This window comes from Ambystoma mexicanum, chromosome 4q, assembly GCF_040938575.1.
Source record: "Ambystoma mexicanum isolate Mex_15411 chromosome 4q, UKY_AmexF1_1, whole genome shotgun sequence".
NCBI lineage: Eukaryota > Metazoa > Chordata > Amphibia > Caudata > Ambystomatidae > Ambystoma > Ambystoma mexicanum.
The window spans coordinates 226,787,398-226,810,586 of NC_090928.1; the positions used below are offsets into that span (position 1 = coordinate 226,787,398).

The 23,189-nt window shown below is 45.7% G+C and overlaps 1 protein-coding gene and 1 pseudogene across 6 annotated transcripts in view; one reads left to right on the top strand and one right to left on the bottom strand.

The window, feature by feature from the left end:
- CDK19 (cyclin dependent kinase 19) overlaps positions 1–23,189 on the bottom strand; it is a 1,825,462-nt gene that overhangs the window by 541,545 nt on the left and 1,260,728 nt on the right. The gene's annotated exons all lie outside the window — the stretch shown is intronic.
- Positions 6,035–6,919, top strand: LOC138468447 (corepressor interacting with RBPJ 1-like; annotated as a pseudogene).

Sequence of the window (23,189 nt, forward strand, 5' to 3'; positions counted from 1 at the left end):
GTGGTAGATGCTTCGGGAAACCTAGTCCACACCCCTGCAGCCATTAACAAGGTATTTTTCCATTTAAAAAAAATCCTCTACACTAACAAAAACACTTGCACGATGGAGGAGATATACGAGTTTCTCGAGGCCCTGCCCCTCAGTCAGATATCACACGACACAAGTGCCCTGCTGGACTGTCCGAACTCAGTAACTCATATTGCTCAAGTAATAGATAGCCTACCATCTGCAAAAGCCCCAGGCACCGATGGCCTTACAGCTGAATTGTATAAGTAGTACAAAGATATTCTCGCCCCGCATCTCCTCTGGGTCTGGCAGGAGGCTCTAGAAACCAAGATGATCCCGTCCACTATACGTGAGGCGATCATTACAGTACTACTGAAACCCGAGATACATGCGGACCAATGCGGTTCTTATCGCCCTCTGTCTTTAATCAATACAGATGTAAACATTTTCACAAAGATCATGGCCACCCGATTACTGCCAGTCATGCCGTACATTGTCCACCCCGACCAAAGGGGTTCATACCGGGCAGGTCCACCACACTAAATCTACGCTGTCTATTTAATATCTTACCTTAAATAGACCCCGGGGTTCAGGTGGTTGCTGCTACTCTTGACATCCAAAAGGCGGCTGACTCAGTGCCATGGATGTTCATCTATGCAGTGCTGTCCAAGTGTGGATTTGGCCGGGGATTCCTGGTTGCCTTACATCTCCTTTATGCGTCACCAATGGCCATGGTCAACATGAACGGGTTGCTTTCCCCGCAATTTTAGATAGCCATAGGCACCCGCCAGGGATGCCCTCTTTCCCCCTTAATATTTGCTATCATCATAGAGCCCCTTGCGGATCTGGTGAGGTCCAGACATGGACACAGCGGATTTAGGATAGTGGGTGAACCACAAATATTTTCCCTCTATGACGATGATGCACTTGTGTATATCCAGAACCCCTCTGTGCACCTGGGACCCGTAATGGCAGATGTTCTACACTTCGGAACGCTGTCTGGACTCAAGGTTAATTGTAGCAAACCTGAACTCTTCCTACTTACCGATGTCACTGCCTGCCCTGATGACCTGCATGGCTTTAAATGGGCATCCCAACTGGATACGATATTTGGGTGTGATGGTTGCTAGGCAGCCCCTCAAGCTATATGACAGAAATTATGATATGTATATGACTCATCTACGTGCTAGACTAATGAATTGGGCTCACCTCCCCATCACAATCGCTGGCAAGGTGCGAACATTAGGAACTAGAACGTGTGATCAACACATTTGTCTCACACTCTGCGGTGGTACGCCTGAAATGGGATACGCTGACTCTACCGTATGACAGGAGGGGAGAGGGGGGGAGGGTTTGCAGCCCCCAACTTCCAACGCTTACTGGTTTGGCGGTGGCCCACCTGTTGCCCACACACTATTGGAAAAACACACTGCGGGAGATAGGGACTTAAAGTCACTGATTTTTCCCGCTGCATTTACTGATGATTGCAAATTCGATCCTACAAGCGTCACTGCACTAGCCTTGCGTAAAAAATATGGAAGATGTCGGGTATACACACCCCATTCCATGAAGACTTTCCCCTCTGGAACTGTGTCCCGGCCCTACTGCAGGTTGACCCCAGAACACAGGGAGTATGTTCACAACGAGGGTTTCACACTCTGGGGTCACTATATATATAGGGAACTACTTTATCCAAATTACAGACATCCGTGGGCCTGCAAATGCGACATCCTCACGGTAGCTACAGTACGCCGGTCTGCGCAGGGTCTGCAAAAAGTTAAGGAGTTGTTTCCCGATCAAGCCTGACTATGACCCCTTGTTGGGTTTTGTTCTGACTTCAAGTGACAGCCGCAGAGGCCAGCTACCTGAGACTTATTTTACTGGAAGCCCAAAACTGTTACATTATAAATGAACAACTAAAGATGTAAGGAAAGTGTCTCTGATGTAGGTTCGGTAAAAAGTATTAAAAAACAAGTAAATAAACCCAACAAAGATAATCCTCGAGTCCAGAGGGCGGTTCCCTTCCCCTAGAAGTCTCGGGTAGGATGGCAAAAGTATTTCTTTTAAACAATGACTCCGTAAAGATGGCAAAAATTGTCTCTTTCCAGCAACCACTTCTTAATGATAGCAACAATGTCTCTTTCAAGCAACCACTTCTTAAGGATAGCAAACGTGTCTCTTTCAAACAACCATTTCTTTGAATCCTTATAACTGGTTAAGGAACGTTCTGCACAAACAATATATTCCACACTATTTAGTCCCTTCTCGGTTTCCTGGTACCGAGTTCACAAACCAAAGGGGTCCTATTCACAATGGAATGTTCCATCTAGGGTTCTCTTATAAACCTCTTTGCTATCTTAGCGAACTACCCGCTGCATTTGTCTGTCAGAAATTCTCCTGTGAGCGCTTTCGGTTTACGGTTTATATCCTTCCATCAGGTATTCTGATTTCAACAAGAAAAGGGGTGTTTGTTCAATTTCACAGCTTCCACTTGACTGTTTTCTTAGAGACTTTAGTTTACTTGTTTTGCCTTGGGTTCTGCAAAAGTAAATAAATACGTTTATTGCCATGATTTCAGTGGACTTCCTGATATATTCCCCAGCCAAGAATCCTTTAGTAGGTTTATTAGAACCCAGATGTACTCTCCTGCCAGGTATCTTTCCACAACGGTAACATGCTTATTTACCTTCAACTTGCCTGGTGCTTGAACCACCAGGACTTATTTTCTTTCATCTGGTTCTTACAGGTCTCCTGGTACACAATCCTGCCAGGCATCGGTCCATAATGTCTATATCCCTTTCAAATGTATTACCTGGTATACTTCCCTGCCAAGAATCCCTTTCTGGGCTTTTATATCCCCTGGTATGCTTCTCTGCCAGGTGACTTTTCCCCCAAATGCTTAATGAATTATATGCTTTTTTCACCAGGGTTTCTTTTAATGTTCTCACTGTCTTTCAGTATAGCAAAATTGTATTTCTTCACAGTCCATACTTTCTCGGCTTGAGGTGCTACTTGTTCCAACCTTCCGCACATTGATATCCCCCATATGGAGACTTGTTCAAGTTCAACCTTTTAAATTCTTCGGTACTATTCATCTGCTTTTGGTAACACTTGCTCCAATCTTCCCCATATTGACATCTCATGCATGAGAATTTGGGCATATTCTATATTTGTTTTCTTTGTCAGTATTCAAAATAAGTTCTTAATGGCTCCCATGCCTGTCGGTACTGTGAGGAGTCAGTAATGTGAAGCGGACAACTGTTTGAAGATCTTTCAAAATGCGCCCATTTTATTTTAAATGAAAATGTATCAAAATGCCTCACTTTCCCTATTCTGTAGAGGAATTCCATGCCTATTCTAAAAGCTAAGGGAACACGCTCTAACACAGGTTAACCAGCCCTCACCCGAAACAACAAACACATAAATAAAAGGTATGGCAATGCAACATAACAAACAATATGTACATTGTTTACCATGAGAACATTCAGCCTTGTCCCACAGTAGTTCACTTTTTTAAAGAATATGATTTTATTGGCATTTTTGCAATTTTTACAACCATTAAATTACCCCCCCGCCTCCTCTCATTTGCACCCTCTCTTCCCCACCCTAGGTTCACGCAGTGTCCTGGCTAATCAAGTACTCTTTTCCTGTGCTTCTAAGGTGCCATATCTGATTTCTTTATAAATTCACAGTAATTCCAGTATCCTAAGGTTTTGTGGGCACCATTGTTGCATGTATTCACTTTTCAGGTAGTCTATCACCTCTCCCCAATCATTCCCGAATTTCTCTGCATCACCTTGCATCTGGTATGTGATCCACTCTATTGCCACTATATCCCAGAATTTATGTAGCTGCCCGTCACAGTGGGTGGATCTTTTTGTTTCCAATTACTTGCTATCACTAGCCAAGCTGCTATCAATATCGTCATCGGAGCTCTCCTTTGGGGTTTTGAGATGGAATGTAATTCTGGATCTAATAGTCCACATTTTTTTTTGCCCAGGGATAGGGCATACAATTCTGGCATCGTACTGGATATCTGAAACTTAAGGTCCTCCCAGAATCTCTTTATCTTGGGGCAGTCCCACCACACATGCTTCCAGTCCCATACCCCCTTGCAGCCCCTACAACATTCCTGCGAGACCGATATACATTTTGTGTAGTTTACTGGGTCTGTAGTACCATTGTAACATCATCTTGTATCATGCCTCTCGCAGTTGTAAGGACCTGGTCAGTTTCGGAATGTTCCTCCGCAACCCTTCCCAGTGCTCCCGTGGGGTATTTCCTTCTACTGTTCCCTCCCAGGCTACTTGGTATGGCCAGATCTTATGATCTGAACATTTCTGAAGAATCAAATATATGTTTGAGGTTGTTTGTCTCCGGAATGTGTGGTTATATACATTTCAAATTTCATCAGTTGTCTGGTCGCTGTGCAACATATCTTTGGCTGCCTTAACAAATGCCTCAGCTGTATGCATTCATATCGATCAGTTTCTTTTATTTCTATATGAGTCTTGCATTCTTCAAACGTTGCTATCTTTCCATCCCACACCATGTCTCCTATCTTCAAGCACCCCTGTTTCCGCCATTGACTACATTTGCCCCTCTCCATTCCTGGGGAGAAGCTGGGATTCCCAAACATGGGAGTTAATGAGGAGGGGCAGCTTGATAGGTGTCGCACGTTGTTTGGAGGACAACGACGTCTGGTGCTATGGGCCCCTTCTTTCCCTGGTAGCCATTATAACCCTGCCAGTCGGCATCCCGCTACTGCCCTGTCCATTCCAGGCCCAGAACGTTTGCTTGCTTTCCGTTAACCATCTTGACCACTCTCAGTTGAGCCGCTTCATAATATCTGTTTATATTTGATAATCCCAGCCCTCCTCTTTGTCTTTGGGTCAAAAGTAAGTAAGGGCCACCTTGGGGCATTTATTTTGCCAAATGAATTTGGATATCAATGCGTTCATTATTTTAAAGAATTTCTGCGAAATTGCGATCAGGAGAGTTTGAAACTTGTATAAAAGTCTGGGGAGAGTCACCATTTTGACTGTTATTCGCGTCAGCCATGAGATTCGAAGAGGGGGAGCCATCTTGAGAAATCTTCTTGGCCTTTCTTTATTAGATCCGGGTAATTGGCTTTCCATAGTAAAGAGATTTTATTGTTACTTTTACCCCTAAATAAGCAATGTTGCCACCGGCGGAACAGAAGGGAGAACACCTGCGCAAGGCGGTAGTGTGTTCCTATTTCAGGCCCAGTTCTGCACTTCTGACTTAGCCATATTTATTTTGAGACCCGATATTTTTTCTTGTTCCCCCAGTATTGCCACCGGGATCAACTTTTTCGGTTCCAACTGTGTCATCAGCATGTCGTCTGCATATGCTGCTGTCTTATGTATTTCACCTCCGAACGGGATAACTTTTATGTTTTGGTCTAGACTAATTGAAGCTAACAGTGGCTCTAAATAGATCGCATATAAGTGGGGAGATAGAGGGCATCCCTGCCTTGTCCGATGTTCTCTTTGCATTGTGTCGGATAAGTGCGTGTTCTTGGGTAACCGTATCGATGGGTCTTAATAATTTGCTTCTACCATTCGAATATAGTTTGGTCCAAACCCCATGTGTTTCATTACCTGGAAAACATATGGCCATTCGACCCTATCGAATGCATTTTTCGGCATCTAGAGATATCAATGTCGCTTGGCACGGTCTCTGCTCTGTTGGGAATGTTTCAAATCTTTACTGCTTTTCGGGAGCCCCGATCGCCATTGTCCTTGCCAGACCTCCAAGAGTAAATTGATGAAGGGATGATTTCTACAATACATAAACATATTACACCGCCTCGGTGCAGGGAATTTGTGGAGAACTGGCAGTGCCACTCATACCCAGAGGGAGGTCTGTTTGTACAGCGCAAAGCACCGGCACCTTATATATTATGATGAAATTCGACATATGCTGGTCACCGGGCTCTGCTTCACCCGTGTAGATAGGCTACTGGTCTCCACCTTGCTTTTGTATTTGGGGTGCTAAGTCATTTTCTGCAGGCACCATGGGAAAGTCTTTTGCCAACTTTATGTGCAAGAAGGATTTTCATCCAGCCTCCAAATCGAATATAAAGAAGGTATGTATGGCAGAGCAAAAAATAACATATGATAAAAAGAAGCAGGAAGAGCTAATGCAGCAGTATGTTAAAGAACAGGATTCATATGATAACATAGTGCTATTGGGTGATGAGCGTGTTAAGAATGGATTAAATTTCATGTACGAGGCTCCCCCTAGGGCAGAAAAAGAAATCAAAGAGCAAGAAGGAGAAACGACTGAATACAAATTTGAGTGGCAGAAGGTTGCCCCACGAGAAAAATATGCCAAGGATGATATGAACATTAGAGATCAGCCATTTGGCATTCAGGTGGGAAATGTCAGGGGTATTAAATGCCATAAGTGGGGTCATGTGAACACCGACCGAGAATGCCCATTGTTCGGTCTTTCCGGATTTAATGATAATTCCGTTTCCACAGATGGATCAGGGCCATCAATGCACCCCTCGGAGTTAATAGCGGAGATAAGAAACAGTGGGTTTGCACTGAAACAAAATGTGCTGGGAAGAAAGTTGACTGCAAATGATCCATCCAGGAATTTGTGACGAGTGAAGCTTAAGAAGATGACCCTGAAGTTGAGTTTTTGAAATCCGTTTCTACCAAATAAAAGCAGAAACTACTGAGGAAATTGGATCGTCTTGAGAAGAAAAAGAAAAAAAAAGAAGGATAAAAAGAAGAAACTCCAAAAGAAAAAAAGCAAAGGTAAACACAAGAAACGTAAGAGTAGCAGCTCCTCTTCATCCAGTGACACTACAGGTACCAGCAGTGACAGTGAAGCTGGCAACAAAGACAAAATGGGACATGAAAAGAAAGAAGAAAAATGAAGTCAAGGTCCCAGAGGAGATGAGTGATTCGAAGGCCAAAAATGAAATGCGTGATCGTTATTTATTCCAAAGTTATGGCAACCAGGGTGATTTGGGGGAAATGCACAGTAGCATCTGTCAAGATAAAAAGACAGAAGTCAACTAGCAGAAGCCAAAGCCGAGTGGAAAGCCATAGTAGCAGGCTTAAACCAGATAGCAGCCATAATAGGGAGGAGAGAGCACAAGGAAGCTCCCGCAAAAGTCACACAGGGAGAAAGCAAGAGTCCTAGAGCAGATCGAGACTGCCTCAGGAAAGCCCGTAGCAGGAGCCACAGCAGGAGCCGCAGCATGGAAAGACACAGCGAGAAAAGAGACCACAAAGGCAAACATGGAAACCAACCTTGTAAAGCGAAGCACAAGGGGAGGAGCAGAGAACGAAACGGATATCACTGAGTGCTCTACCTTTAGGCTAAAAATTGTATTTTACCTATTTTTATTTTTGCAAGGGCTATATTGTGAACAGTTAGCTTTGTTAGGCAAAAATGCATTGTAATATTTGCTCCCAACATTTTTTTACATCTCAGTTATACATTTAGCATTGACTTCATCCAAATTCAACTTTCAGCTACAGCCAATTGTATGCGCCTGTCTTTATTTTTCTTTTGGCTGGACACTGGTAAGTTATCCTCAGTTGCTAACACCCATGTACTGCTTTGATCTACAGAAATGTATTGCATTCCTTGAGAATGTGTATGTATAAGAGGCTGAGAGACTCTTTTGGATATCATAAATTGAAAATAAAAATGTTGTCACCTTTAAATAAAATATATATTTTGCTCGGAACTGTTGGATTTCCAATTTCTCTATAGGGTGTATGACCTTTCTCATTTTATCCCAAGTTTGTCTCCCAGAAATAAAGCCTGATTGGTCTTGTTCTATCACATATGGCAGTATGCATTTTAATCTGTCTGCCAGGATCCCTGTGTATATTTTGGCATCTATGTTTAGTAGCGCAATGGGCCAATATGAACTGCAGCATGTTAGGTCTTTATTCAGTTTCCCAAAGAGGATCATATTCGCCTCCGACATAGAGCGTGTTATTCTCTCCTCATGCCGCAACAAACTGTTTAATTTTGTTAGGAATGGTGTAAGGTCTTTACGTAACAATTTGTAGAAGAACACCGGGTACCCGTCTGGACCCAGCGCTTTATTGCTAGGGAGTAGCTTTATCATCATTTTTTACCTCCTCCTGTTAATTCCCTTTCTAGGGTTTCCCTATCTTGAGGGGTCACCTTAGGCATCTGTACCTTGTCTAGGTATTCCTGTATCATTTGTTGACTAGGTCGCTCTGAGGAGTAGAGTTGTTTGTAATAGGTCAAGGAGTTTATAATGTCCTTGGATTCTGCTCGATACTGTGCCATCAATTTGCTTGATTCTGTCTATGTTACGCTTACTGCTATGTTGTTTCAAAAGCCTCGCTACCTTTCTGTCTGCCTTGTTTGCCTTGATGTAGTGTCGCTGTTTAAGATTGAGTAGGGATTTCTCTTGTAAATGACTATTGATGTCTTTTAACCTGTTATAATTCTCCTTGTTGTTCTTTTCTGCTAATTCTCTTTGTGCTCCTCTCAGTTTGGCCTCCATGTCCTTTTCTAGCCTGTCATTCTCTCTGGATCTTTGTGTGCATTGAGATATATTATTTCCCCCAGGGCACTGCCTCAAAGGCATCCCAAACATTGTCCTTGTGTATTATTTATTTCAAAGTAATCTCTAATTTTGTCTCTCAGTGTTTCTCCTACTACTGTGTTGTATAGAAGTTGCACAGTTGCACAGAGTCATTCGGGCATAACAAAAGGCCGATCAGAAGGAGGAGTAACGGTGTGCCACACGCACGGAGCCCGGGGGCAACACTTGGGGGATTAGATCCATCAAGCAACAGGGAGCCCACAGAGAGGACCTGTAATTTAACAGCCAACTAAAGCGCAGCGTGGGCCAAGCACTTTCAGCAAAAGCATACATAACCGTACCTTGGGAAGCCCCTGGAAAGCGCCATTAGAGTGACAAAAGTAGCAGAAGAACAGTCAAGGGCCACTGGACATGAAGCAAGATCTCAAAGAGTTCTTGTGGACCATTCATCGTACTCAGATGCCAATATTGAAAGGGAAACGGACTCCAGCACGACATGGAGTTAATAAGGGCACAAAAAGGGGCCAACTCGAATGGTGCTGGCGGCAAAACCCTAAAGATTCAGTAAACGAGACAGAAAAACAACACAAGGGAGGCAAGGGTTCCCAGGAGACCAGCGACATGGCGCTCAGGAAGGAAGACCTGAAGGACTGCCTTAAGGGCTTGGAGGAGAGGGTGACAGCGACCTTTCAAGATCAAATGGCAAGCCTGAAAGTTCCTTGAAAGAGGTTAGGGAAGAAATCAACACCCTTGGAAACAGAGTAGACATTACGGAACAGGGTCTGTCTGAAATTTCCAACAAAGTTTGGCAGAACTCAGATCTGTCTGAACAAATCGCCACGGCAACGCACAAATTGGAAATCCAAGTGGAAGACCTTGAGAATCGTTCCAGAAGGTCGAACATAAGAATCAAAGGCCTAGCGGAGACAAACACGGATGCCGACCTAAAACTAATTATGCAACAATGCTTCACAACTCTCTTGGCTGAATATTCTCCAGAGGACATTCGTATTGACCGCAGCCATAAATTAGGCCCCAAAGGTTCGGCACCGGGAGATAGACCAAGAGATGTGCTGGTGGCACTGGCCTCTTATGAAGAGAAAGAAAACATTCTCTGTGCAGCTAGGGGACAGACATCCATCACAATAAACGGATCACAAGTCCTCCTGTTCAAAGACCGAAAAGAAGAGCAATGGGTCCAGTGACAAAGGCACTATTAGATAACAAAATACCCTACAAATGGACATTCCCTTTTGGCTTACTGTTCTCTTGGGATGGGAATCAACATAGGGACTGTGTTATTATATGCTGGTTGTAGCTTGCTCCCACCTTAGATTTATGTTCAGATAGGCATTTTTCACACCCCTGGTAAAGTTCAATAAACACCCTTGAACTGCGATCACTTGTGTCAGTCTTACTTTGATTCCATGACTTCCTTACAGCTCCCTCTGCCCTCTGTTTTGCTACTGAGCCCTGCCTTGTGCTCTGCTTGCTTCTGTCTCTTGTTCCTTGGTTCCTCTTTGTTCCCTCTTGCTCTGCTAGAACTGGGCTGGGATTACCCCTGTTGTATCCCTGGTTCTTGGGTTGGTCTTACCTCTCCCTTCCTTGGGTCCTTGCCCGTGGCTCTCCCTGGGTTCCCTTTCTGTCTTCCTGGGTTGCCATTCTGTCTTTCTTGCCTTACCTCTTGTCCCATATTGGCCTACTCAGCTGTCGCCTCTGCTAGTGCTTCAGCCCCAGTAACCATCTGGACCTTCTATACCGGTACCCGTGGTTTGACCATCCAGGAAGCTTTACATCTACAGTGGCCTTCCCTATCAGTGCTTGCACTGTCCTGATGCCACACAAATGGGGAAGTGCAGTTCCGTGAACTTGGGAGCTGTTTCAGGAACTGCCGGTTTATCAGAGGGGTGTTGGGTTGGTACCCCGCTCTACTAGTCTTCGGCAACCTGGAAACGCGACAGCCTGGCTTCAAGATCGAGGCCAACCGTGAAGAAGACATGTATGTTTATTCCTCGTGACACCCTCCTCGACAAATATGAGGGTTTGGGATGTTAAAATTACAATAGGCCATTACCTCTTTAGGTACCTTGTGAAGACTCTTCCTTCCATAGGAAAAATACAGTGCCTCATCCCATGGAATCTCTTCACCACCCTGGGCCCTGTCTCCTCCCAGTTGATCCTCCTGAGGTACACCACCCCCAGGGTTACAATCAGGAAGCATCTGCCTTCCCATGCCACCTGGGAGAAGACTTTAGGCAGAGTTTCAGTGAGGGATCCATAGGATTCTTCACACATTACACATCAAGCAGGAATTGAGAGAGTTGAATGGTTACTATTGTCAGCCCAAAAATGCAATGCAGATAAGATTTTTGCACTGAGTCTTCGTGGAAACTGTTCTGAGTAACAACTTCTTCATGTTTGAAGATAGTTATTCCATACAAATAGCTGAAACAGCAATGGGAACTGCCATGGCTGACAGCTATGCTATACATATATGGCTTATCTGGAAAAAGAACATATTTTCAACTAACTGCACCCATTGGACTAAAGATTTAAAATGTTATTATCGATTTATCAATGATATTTTGGAATTTGGACTGGCTCATTGGAGCAATTCCAGGAGTCTTTTGACATCCAACAGATTACTCCTAGAATTAAATTCAACAGCAAACATAGTACATCCTCACTTGAACTTTTAGATGTGGAAGTGTATGTGAAAGAAAGAATCCTAAATACAACAGTGTACACTAAACCTACTGACAAAAACAGTATCCTACTTGCCACAAGCTTTCATACCAGAACTCTAATTGAAAATATTCCTTATAGTCAATTTGTTTAGGTATAAATAAATTATCTTTGAAAACCAACAATATAACCACACATTTTGTAAATTGACTAATAGATTCTTAAAGAGAGGATATTTCAAAGCTAAAGTTGAACAGGCGGCTCTGAAAGCTAATGAAGCCACAAGAGAATCCAGTCTATAAACAAAGGTGAAAGAATCAAAATCTGATCTAGTATATGTAACAAACTATTTACATCAAAGTCCCCAATTTAAACGGATACTTAAGACGCACTGGAAATTATTACATCTGGATTCAATGATTGCTCAAATGTTTCCAACATTGCCCAATTTTGCACATCGTAAAAGTCAATCAATATGTAATACAGTGATCAGAGCAAACACAAACACACCTAAAAACAGAGTAAAACATTTTAAAGACACCATACCATGCAATAACCGTCAACATTGCCACAACATCGTCAAAGGCAACACAATTAATCATCCATATACAGGCAAAACTATTTCTCTTCCCCATACTACGACTTGTGATTCCACCAACGCTGTCTATGGCATTAAGTGCCCATGTGGTATTTTCTATGTATGTATAACCACACGTAAGGCCCACACATATTGGATGGAACACAAGTCCAACATTAGAACCAGATCTGAAAATGTCCAGCATCACATTTCGCTCAGCTACACCATACTGTAGCACAAATGCAAGTAATTATACTAGAACAGGTTAAACCCCAGAAACGTGTTGGATATCTAGTAAGAATGTTAGTTCAAAAAGAGATTGCATGGATGAAACGTTTAGACAGCTGTAAGGAAAAGGGACTTGTTGGGAGCTCGGCGGGCCTTGTTGCAGGCTAAGAGACTCCAGAAACTACAATTCCCATGAGGACATGGGGGATTGTGTGTGCGCGGGTGCGCACACCGTTTTATGCTATTTAAACTCCTCCCCGGCCCATGCTGCTTGCTGGTGATTGTTGGCGTGCAGGCACGGGCCAGAGGAGACCAGGACGGTGAGCTGGCAGACCCGGGCCCCTGGTGGTGAGGGGAAGGGACAAGCATATCCTGTTTGGGGCCCTAGGAGCTAAGGCTCTTTCCATGTCCTTCATGGGGAGGGGGCGCACAACACGACAGTGAATGTGGCTCGGCCGCTCAACGCGGGAACTGGATTGCCTGGGGAGGTGCTGTCGGCCCCCCAGGCCTCAGTTAAGTGCATGGAAGGTGTTGGAAGGAACAGGGGAGGCTGTGCATTGTGTGTATGACGCTATGTGTTTACTGCTTACATAGTTGTATTTTTTTCATGAGTGAAAGTCACAGAGAGTGGAAGTACAATATATTGTTTGCTGCCACATGAGTTTCCGAACGAGACGCTAAGGCTTCATCAACCCCAATCCTTGAGCCACAGAATGGAGATTCAGGGAATACGAACGTTTGAGGTGTCAGGGATGCTATATGTTGTTTTGTGCTGCTTGCTCTTGTCAGGAGTCTGCAAGGAACATGTTCTACCACCTTACTGTCCACAGGTGCACTCACTGGAAGACATTACTGCTTAGCAGCAGTGAAAAGGGGTACCCTGGAGAGCAATTGGGATTGTGCTGATATATGTTGTGCACCATATTGAATTTCCTGCTTATGTTTCGTTTCATGTTGTGTTGCAATTGCTGCTCAGGAGATATCCCTGAGCACTCATATGCTTATGTTAGTCACTTGTTTAGGGAATGACTGTTTGAGCTAGGTGTCCTAGAAGGCAATGTTCTAAACCAAGAAGGATGTTGCACTGGTAGTAGGAGAAGGATTTCAGGTGATATAGTAACTCACAAATTAAGAAAGTTAGTTACCTTGATGTGTTTTATGACATTTATGTTTTTCCCATTACTCCCCGTACCTATCCAATTCAAGAAACCCTAACCCTCTTTCCGGTTATCATAACAACCCCTACCTGTCCACATTTTCTCCCTAACACTCTCCCCCCCCATTGGCTGCCTCATGGTTACCTGTGGATACTATTCAGGAGCCCGTGCGAACCAAGGTGAGAGGGGTCAACTGCATTTGGCTTCCGTGGTCAGGAAGGAGTAGCGAGATACTACAGGGATGTGACAACTGCTTATTAGCACATTGTATGAACACAGAATTTGATCTTAGCTGTTTCTTTAGAGCCTGGGTTATTGCAACATGTGATTTTATTCTGTAGAGGTGCAAACAAATTTCAGTACAACAATTGTATTGTAATGTATGTTTTCTATATTGTCAATTCAACACTATATGCCTGCAATACTGTGTACAAACAGTGTAATTCAACATTGTGACAATGTGTTAAAGACATATGTCAATAAGGAAGCATGTAGTCATTTAAGGAGTAAGTGAATCGAAATACCAACATACAAGTACATTTGACGTACAATACGTACATTCAAATATGAGACCCAATTTGGGATGTTAGTCTATTATAACTTGATTTAAAATGTGGGGCAAACCACAAGGCTTTATCTTGCAACAATTGTTTACACTAATGCCTGCTCAGTGAATTGTAATATTGAGTGCATCTATACAAACACTTTTATTTCACTTTTTTCTCTTTGGACTAGGTTCTGACTAAGCATACACGTTTATCTCATTTGAGACCATTTCAGTGAACTAGCTGGCTGATGAATGTTATGACCAAATTGGATATGTTTTCTTACTAGAGAATTGCTTTGTATAAATTAGGAATCATTTGTTCTTTACCATATGGCATCATTGGTATGATCCTATCTAGCCCATAATGTGCTAAAATTCCATACTATGTTATCAGCAGGAACAAACGTATCCTAGGATGAAATTACAGACACAGGAGTCCACAGTTATATCTCATTGCATGTTCATAAGCAGTCAATATAAGATGACTGCTGAGTTCCAGAAACTAGTGATTGTAATCATTTTCTACTGTATTACGTGATCAACGCAACTAAGCATATACGTTTATATCATTTTGAGACTATTTTGTTGTGTATTTGGAGATGACCAAATGGGATATATTCCCTCAATAGAGAATTATTTCGATCTTATTCAGCATGTTGACAATAATTGAGCATAAATATCAGGAATGCAGTTCATCAATATACTTAATTTCATATAACGCCACCATCAGGAAGAAACATACCTCTGGATGAGGTTATAGAAATTGAGCTTTTAATCACATTTAACTCCATGTTCGTATAGCCATACCAATATGGCCACTGAGTTCTGTAGAACTAAGATTTGTAGTTTATTTCTACTACATCACGTGGTTATTGCGGCCCACTACGCGCATGTGGATCACATGATCTGAGACACACAATGAAAGACAGGTTCGGGTTGGGAGGCCGCTCGCGAGCTGCTTTCCATCCCATGCCCGTCCTTGTATTCTGAATCACGAGGTAAGGAATGACTTGTAGGAGTTGGGAATGTGTATTGCAGATTATATAGACCCTGCAGCGTTATGGTCATTTATTCAATGCAGAAACCTTAGTCTCTTACAGGACCGTGAGTCGTGCTAATGTTACACCATTAAAGGAAGCCCCAAGAGGTCTGATCTCAAGTAAGTCGATTAACTCAATCTCAAATGGTCACATTACTTATATCTATTACATGTGACAATTATTTAGGGTCTAGCAATACCATGATTTCTTTATATTCCAGGTTCGATCACCCTGCTCTCAATAAGAACAAGAACAGTGAGTAACTCGCAAAATCATGTTTGACTAAGATATGCATTTACATACAATAATGGTTGAATTAGTTACTATATACTATACAAGTTGATACAATATCTCCCAAACTATTATCTTTACTAGCTCATTGATACCAGAGCCTCATCGTTGGCTGTGTTTATTGAAATTGTTGTGTCCAACACACAACTGAGACATAGCAAGGTCAGTGCATCCCAATGAGATGTTCTACAGAAGTGTGATTTGCAATTTTATTTTTCAAGATGTAGGTCTGTGAAGTGTGGAATTATAGTCGGAGACAGGCAAATGCTAACACAATATTTATTCACTGGTTTAAGGCAGCAAATGCTGAAAGAATAACTATCAAGTCCTCCCGGTTAGCTTCACCGGTGTCTTGGCCTCCTGTAGTACAGCGGCGTTAGTCCTGGCTTGGTCCTATCTCGAGCCGCTGTCCGGATAGGCCCACCAATCTGGTTCTCTCTCCTCTCTCTTCTCCGTGTCCTGTGGAATGAGAGCAACCCATTAGTCTCGTTTGGCGCGCTTTTAACACACCTGGAGGTTTCAAGCCCCCATCAATCACTGAGGGTCTGGGTTAACCCCCTTCTCATTGGTTCCTGGGACGTGGTCCCGCCCCTCTTAAGGGTTGCCGTCCCGGGGTGTCGCCATTCCCGTTCCCCTTGTGGTGGTGGGTGGTTGTGTTGGCCATGCGGTTGTGGCCGCGCCGTGTAGGGACGCATCCGGATGCTGGGCGTCCCTCCCCAGCAATGTGCAGCTCTGGCACCATCAGGAGTAGCCTGGGGCCGGCGAGCCGGGCGCCGTTCTCCCGTATCTCGGTGCCGTCGTGGGCACTGCTCCCCCTCCCCCGGACCGGGGTGATCAGGTGAGTACCTGGCGGCCCCGCCGTGGCTGCACACAGCGGCTTCTTCCGCGGCCCAGCCGCGGCTACCCGCAGCGGGTTTCCCTTCCCTTGCTGCAAGGGAAAGGGCGGGCATGGCAGCGCCTCCCGACTCGTGCGGGACGGCTACACGCCGCGGCATCAGCTGAGGCGCAGCACCACACATCCCCACCCCAATCCCAGGCCGTTCGGGCCAGGGTGAACACCTAGACAGATAGTCAGCCACCAGCTGGAATCTGGCAGGCCTGTGCAACGTGACGAAGTCAAAAGGCTGAAGGGAGAGAAACCAGCGGAGTACCCTCTGGTTCGTGTCCTTATGTTGAGCCAGCCACTGGAGGGGGGCATGGTCGGTGTATAGAGTGAACCGGCGACCCAACAGATAGTACCGGAGCGAGTCAACGGCCCACTTGATGGCCAAACACTCCTTCTCAATGGTTGAGTAAGCCGCTTCATGGGGCAACAATTTCCGACTGATGAAGCACACCGGCTGCAGGTCCTCCCCATTCGTCTGCGATAACACAGCTCCCAGGCCCTGGTTTGAGGCGTCCGTTTGTAAAAAATGTTTCTGGAAGTCCGGGCAGCAGAGGACCGGGTTGGACGTGATCCTTCGCTTTAGGTGTGCTATGGCGTTCAGGGCCCTCGGGTCGTTGGTCAGGTTGGTATTCCCCTTGAGCCTCAATGCGTCTGTCAAGGGAGCGGCTATCGAGGAGAAGTCAGGGATAAATCTTCGGTAATACCCGATCAACCCCAGGAACGCTCGTATTTGTTTCCTGTTGGTGGGAGTCGGTATATCATGGATAGCCTGTGTTTTGGACAACTGCGGTTTCAGCACTCCCCCACCCACTATGTGGCCCAGATATTTGGTTTCGTGGGTTCCCATCGTAGTCTTCCTGGGGTTGATATGTAGTCCTGCCTTCTGTAAATCAGCCACTACTAGTTCTAGGTGGTTCAGATGCGATCCCCAGGATTGGCTGTATACCACAATGTCGTCTAGGTAGGCAGCAGCGTATCCAGCATGCGGTCTCAGTATGATGTCCATCAATCTCTGGAACGTGGCGGGGGCCCCGTGGAGGCCAAAGGGCAGGACCTTATACTGATATAAGCCTTGTGGGGTGGAAAAGGCAGTTTTCTCCCTGTCCTGGGAGCGAAGGGGTATTTGCCAATAGCCCTTGGTCAGGTCTAGAGTACTTAAGAAACTGGCTGCTCCAAGGCCCTCCAGGAGTTCGTCCATCCGAGGCATTGGATAGGCTTTGTATCGGGACACCGCGTTCAATTGTCTGTAGTCCATACAGAAGCGGACCGAGCCATCTGGTTTAGGGACGAGTACTATGAGGGACGACCAAACGCTGACAGAAGGCTCGATGATATCCATCCTTAGCATCTCATCCACCTCGGATTTGATGATGGTTCGCCTGGCCTCGGGTATCCGGTACGGTCTAAGCCTCACAGGTGGTCCGGGATCTGTTTTGATTATATGCTCAAGAACATTGGTTCGTCCAGGTAAGGCGGAAAAGGCGTCAGCATAAGGGGACAGCCTGTTCCTGATGTCTGTCTTCATTTCGAGGGTTAGGGCGTCTCCCCAATTGACTGAATCCAGGGTATCAGGAACGGTGTTCAGGATCTCGTCCGGTTTGGCTTCCTCGATACATACAAAGGCACCCAGAAGAGGCTCGTTCCATTTTTTTAGAAGGTTGATGTGATAGACCTTCTCTGGGGTGGTACTATCAGGTTGGTGTACCCGGTAGGTTACTGGGCTTAGTACATCAGTGATCTCGTACGGCCCTCTCCATCTAGCCAATAGTTTGTTGGTGCTGGTAGGCAGGAGTACCAATACCTGGTCCCCTGGGTTGAAGGTTCTCATTCGGCTCCCCTTGTTATAATTCCTTTCTTGAGTTGTTTGGGCATGTCCAAGGTTGTCTTGGGCCAGTGTACGTAGTGCGGTTAGGTGTTCCTTTAACTCCTCCGTATACTCGGTTAAAGACACTTCTTCTGTGGATTCCCATTCCTCTTTAACCAGGTCTAATATTGTTCGAGGTTGTCTCCCAAACAAGAGCTCTAAGGGAGAGAAACCGGTGGACGACTGGGGGGTGTCTCTTAACACCATTAACACCAGGGGGATCACCCGATCCCAGTTTTTCCCGGCTGGTCCCGTCACCCTTCTTAGCATTTTCTTGATTGTTTGGTTATAACGCTCTACCAGCCCATCAGTTTGGGGATGATATACTGAGGTTCTCAACTGGTTGATCTGGAACTGTCCACATACTTGTTTTAGGAGGGTTGACATGAAATGAGTACCCTGGTCGGTGATTATCTCGGAGGGAATCCCCACTCGGGCAAAGAATGGAATTAGCTGGTCGCACAATACCCGGGCCGATGTTCCCTTTAGGGGAAAGGCCTCTGGGTACCGAGTAGCGTAGTCGACTACGACCAGTAAGTATCTATAGCCGCGGCTGGCTGGTTCCAGGGGTCCCACTATGTCCATGCCGATCCTCTGGAATGGGATTGAAATGAGGGGCATTTTCTGTAGCGGTGCCCTTGCGGGTAGAACCCCGCTAGTCAATTGGCAGGTGGGGCAGTTCTTGCAATGTTGGGCGACCTCCCCATAAATGCCTGGCCAGTAAAACCTCTTTAGTAGGTTTTGTTGGGTTTTAAGAGAGGCCATGTGACCCCCACAGGGATGGTTGTGGGCCAGTTGTAGCACTATAAGACGGTGGCTCTTCGGTAGTACAAGTTGTTCCTTTATGGCGTCGTCGTCACCCTTATACCTCCGGTATAGGAGACCTTGTCGCAGTAGAAACCCTGGGCCTCTGGCTAGGTTGGGTTCCCCTTCCCGGGCGGCCCTTTCCCTGGCCACTCGTAGGGTGGGGTCGGTTAGGGTCTCCCCCCTTATGGTGTCTTCGTTACCTTCGAGCTTCCAGTCGATAGGCCGGGTCATATAACTGGCCTGACACCATGCCATCCGGGTCCGCCTCTTTCGCCCAGGTGGGGGTTCCCGGGAAACGGGCTCCGTCCCTGCAACATCGGAATTGGGCGGGGACTGTCCTTCCCTTTTATCCCTTAATGTCTGATCGAAACTGGGGAGGTCGGTCCCAATTACCACCGGGGTGGGGAGACAAGGTAGGACGGCAACCCTCAAGGGAGAGGAGGTTTCATTTAAATCAATTACTACATCCTTCATCGGGTAACACTTGGTGTCCCCGTGAATGCATCGGATAGGTACTGTTACGTTAGGTAAGCAGGGAGTGTTACTCACGGTTGGTGATATGGCGGTCTGCCTGCTGCCGCTGTCCAAAAGTGCACGTGATGGTCTGCCGTCGACCCGAATGTCCACCACATATGGTCCTGGGACGCCGTCCTCGTCTATCGGGTTCAGGTAGCCGATGTCCATGGGTTCAACCGTTCTTCTCCTGGGACAAAACCGGGCTATATGGCCCCACTCGTTGCACTCATAACACTGCGGTTGCTTGTAACCAGGGGTCGGTGATGAGGCCTTCTCCTCGCTTCCTGGTCTCTTGTCCTCGGGTCTCCTGGTGTTCTCATCGGAGGGTCTCCATTTTATGGGTAAGGCTCGGTTACCCCTAATCACATGGGGGTCGGATATCGGGATGGCGATGCGGGCTGATACCCCTGTAGGTGGTAGTCGGAAGTGGCCGGCCTTCTGGTATGCTGATGCAATATCCACAGCCTCGGTTAGGGTGGGCCGATGGTGCTGCCTGACCCATTTCTGCATTTGCCCGGGCAGGGCTTCGACAAATTGTTCCAGAATAATTTTATCGATCAGGGGTTGGTTAGCGGGTTTTGGAGCCAGCAACCACTTCTCGGCTAGGTCCTTTATCCTATAGTATAGCTGGCGTGGACTCTCCCCGGCCCTGAGCCTGGTTTCCCTCAGTTGGATCCAGTATGCCTCGTCGTCCAGGCCTAAGCGGTCTAGTACTGCAGCCTTGATCTCTCCGTACGGCGTGTTGCCGTTGGGGTTTACCGCCTGGTAGGCGCCCTGCATCACCCCAGACAGTAGGGGGGCGACATACTGACCCCACCGGTCCGGAGGCCACTGTGCGTTTCTGGCTATGCGTTCAAAACTAGTAAAGAAGAAGGCAGGATCCTCTCCGTCCCTATACTTTTGTAGGAGGGCCGAGGGAACCAGTGGTTGGTTTCTAGTACTGGCCACTGCATCGGTGAGACGGGTCATGGTCTCATGCTGTTGGTCCTGTGCGGTGGTCAGTATAGTGCCCTGCAGCTGGATGGCTTGTTGAAAGGCTTGCCGATCCGCCGCTGCTTGTTGTGACTGCAGTTGTACCATCTGTTGCAATTGTTGTTGGCCCTCAGACAGGGTCTTTATCAAAGACTCCATAGCGCTGTCTAAAATCCCACCTTCGTCGCCAGTGTGAAGTGTGGAATTATAGTCGGAGACAGGCAAATGCTAACACAATATTTATTCACTGGTTTAAGGCAGCAAATGCTGAAAGAATAACTATCAAGTCCTCCCGGTTAGCTTCACCGGTGTCTTGGCCTCCTGTAGTACAGCGGCGTTAGTCCTGGCTTGGTCCTATCTCGAGCCGCTGTCCGGATAGGCCCACCACTCTGGTTCTCTCTCCTCTCTCTTCTCCGTGTCCTGTGGAATGAGAGCAACCCATTAGTCTCGTTTGGCGCGCTTTTAACACACCTGGAGGTTTCAAGCCCCCACCAATCACTGAGGGTCTGGGTTAACCCCCTTCTCATTGGTTCCTGGGACGTGGTCCCGCCCCTCTTAAGGGTTGCCGTCCCGGGGTGTCGCCATTCCCGTTCCCCTTGTGGTGGTGGGTGGTTGTGTTGGCCATGCGGTTGTGGCCGCGCTGTGTAGGGACGCATCCGGATGCTGGGCGTCCCTCCCCAGCAATGTGCAGCTCTGGCACCGTCAGGAGTAGCCTGGGGCCGGCGAGCCGGGCGCCGTTCTCCCATATCTCGGTGCCGTCGTGGGCACTGCTCCCCCTCCCCCGGACCGGGGTGATCAGGTGAGTACCTGGTGGCCCCGCCGTGGCTGCACACAGCGGCTTCTTCCGCGGCCCAGCCGCGGCTACCCGCAGCAGGTTTCCCTTCCCTTGCCGCAAGGGAAAGGGCGGGCATGGCAGCGCCTCCCGACTCGTGCGGGCCGGCTACACGCCGCAGCATCAGCTGAGGCGCAGCACCACAAGGTCATATTGAATCTTAGGAAAAGAGATAATTCCATTCACCTGATGAAGGGATATTAACAATTTGAAATGCGTAGTGAGGACAGGAACCCCATCCTCTAACACACACCTCAGTGAAAAATAAGGGACAACTCCTTTGTGAACTAAACTCAGTTATATTGCTTAAAAAAAAAATGTGCTTTTTGTTTGTTAAAAAATAATGCAATATCTTTGTAAAATCCAACATTATTGTGAATGTATAAGTGGGGTGACTAAAAACCCATGTGCTGGATTTGTATAATTTGAAAAAAATGTTTCATCACTATTATTTAGAAATTGAGTATTTACATATACATTATTTTTTTGATATTCTTCTAAACATTTGTGAAATTCTATTTTTACTTACCTATTTTGACTATTCAATAATATGTATGAAGATATGTGGGGTTTTCCCCCCTAAAAGTGCCTTAGAATGTCCTTGATTAATTTCAAGGAACACATTCTTTTTTCTTGTAAACAAGAAACACCCTGGCCACTTAATTCAACCTTACGCAGGTTTCACTGCTTCAGTGCACAATGAGAAAAATGGGTAACTGACGCCTTCCTTCAAAGATAAACCTAGTGTGAGCCATGCATGTGTATGCACTACAGTGGCACTATTCTTCTTTGACATCTATGTCAAGGGTAGCCAGCCCGTCACCCTGCAGTCTCATACTCCCATGACCCTGCTCACCACTGAGGCCACGGTGCTAGGTTCCTCATCTAGTATATGCTCTAGATTTAGTCGCAGGTGAAGCCAAGGTGGCAAAACAGAGGCATTTGATTACAGTGGTGAGACATTAGGAAGGAACTCCAGATGAGATAGAAACCAAGGCAGGGGCACAAAGTAGTGGGGATAGCTGCAGTTTCTCAGATAAATTATCTCACTGGCCATATGAGCTATAGAGCCAAAACTGTGGTCACTACAATTCATAATAACAGGCTCCGGCATATCCAATACTTCATTTCTCAAGAGGATTCAAACTAGATCATTTTGCTTTTTTCTTGATCGATCCAATTCCCTGCAACTGACTGATTTGGGATAGAGGAATATGTACGATCTCATGAATCAAGTTTCTACTATGGATAACTGTTTGGAGTAATGTTGCAGTGTGTTTGTACCAGGCCACTATAGGACTTTGAGGATCTTGGTACAGGGGGTTGGTACGCCCAACCCACTATTGCAGTATCTGGAATGGAGAATAAATTCAATTAAGCTAGATCACGTTCAATGTGAGCTAGAAAAAACAAACAGCATGAAAACATCTCCTCCTCTAAAGGAATGCTAGGCAATGAATCTTACTTGCAATTGATATTTCATGTTGATGCTGGCATGTGTCTTATAAAAGTGTGCTTCAACCAACCAGTAAATACTGTGAGATGCATATTTAATTCAGCCTCGATGGAATTTAATGTGAACTTTCAAATATATATTAAAACTAAAGCACTGTACTTGATAACTGATAAATGAAATAAAAATATACCAACTCAATGATATAATTATGTTTTTGCCTTATTTCTCCAATTACTTTTTCCAATTCAATGGGGTCTTGGAAGCATTGTATATGTTAATAATTTACAGAATGTTAGATTTGAATAAACCTTAATGGCTGTGACTATGCCTCTTTGATCCATCATCCCCATGCTTGTTCTAGATGGTCTGAACATCACTCCATTGAACCCCTGATAAAGTTACCATCCCTACAAATACATAATGCATCAACCCTCAAAATCCACTGCCAAAAGACAGTATCACATGTGGATGCACTCTTCTTACAAAGAGGAAAATTACCTGATGACAAAAGCTGCGCAAGCTCTTTGAATTACAAAATAACGAATCCCTCTCTAGCTATTTGTGTCCTTCTCATCAGCACCATCCCAATCGTCAAACTCTTTTCCCTAAATAGATATGCTCAGAGATCGCTTCATGTGATCTCAGTAACAGCAAATAGGGATTTTGCCCAGCGAGTAGCACCAAGATCCCTTAAGATTGTTGATGATGGGAAAGCACCAAGGGAGAAAGAGATAAAAGACAGGGTTATCA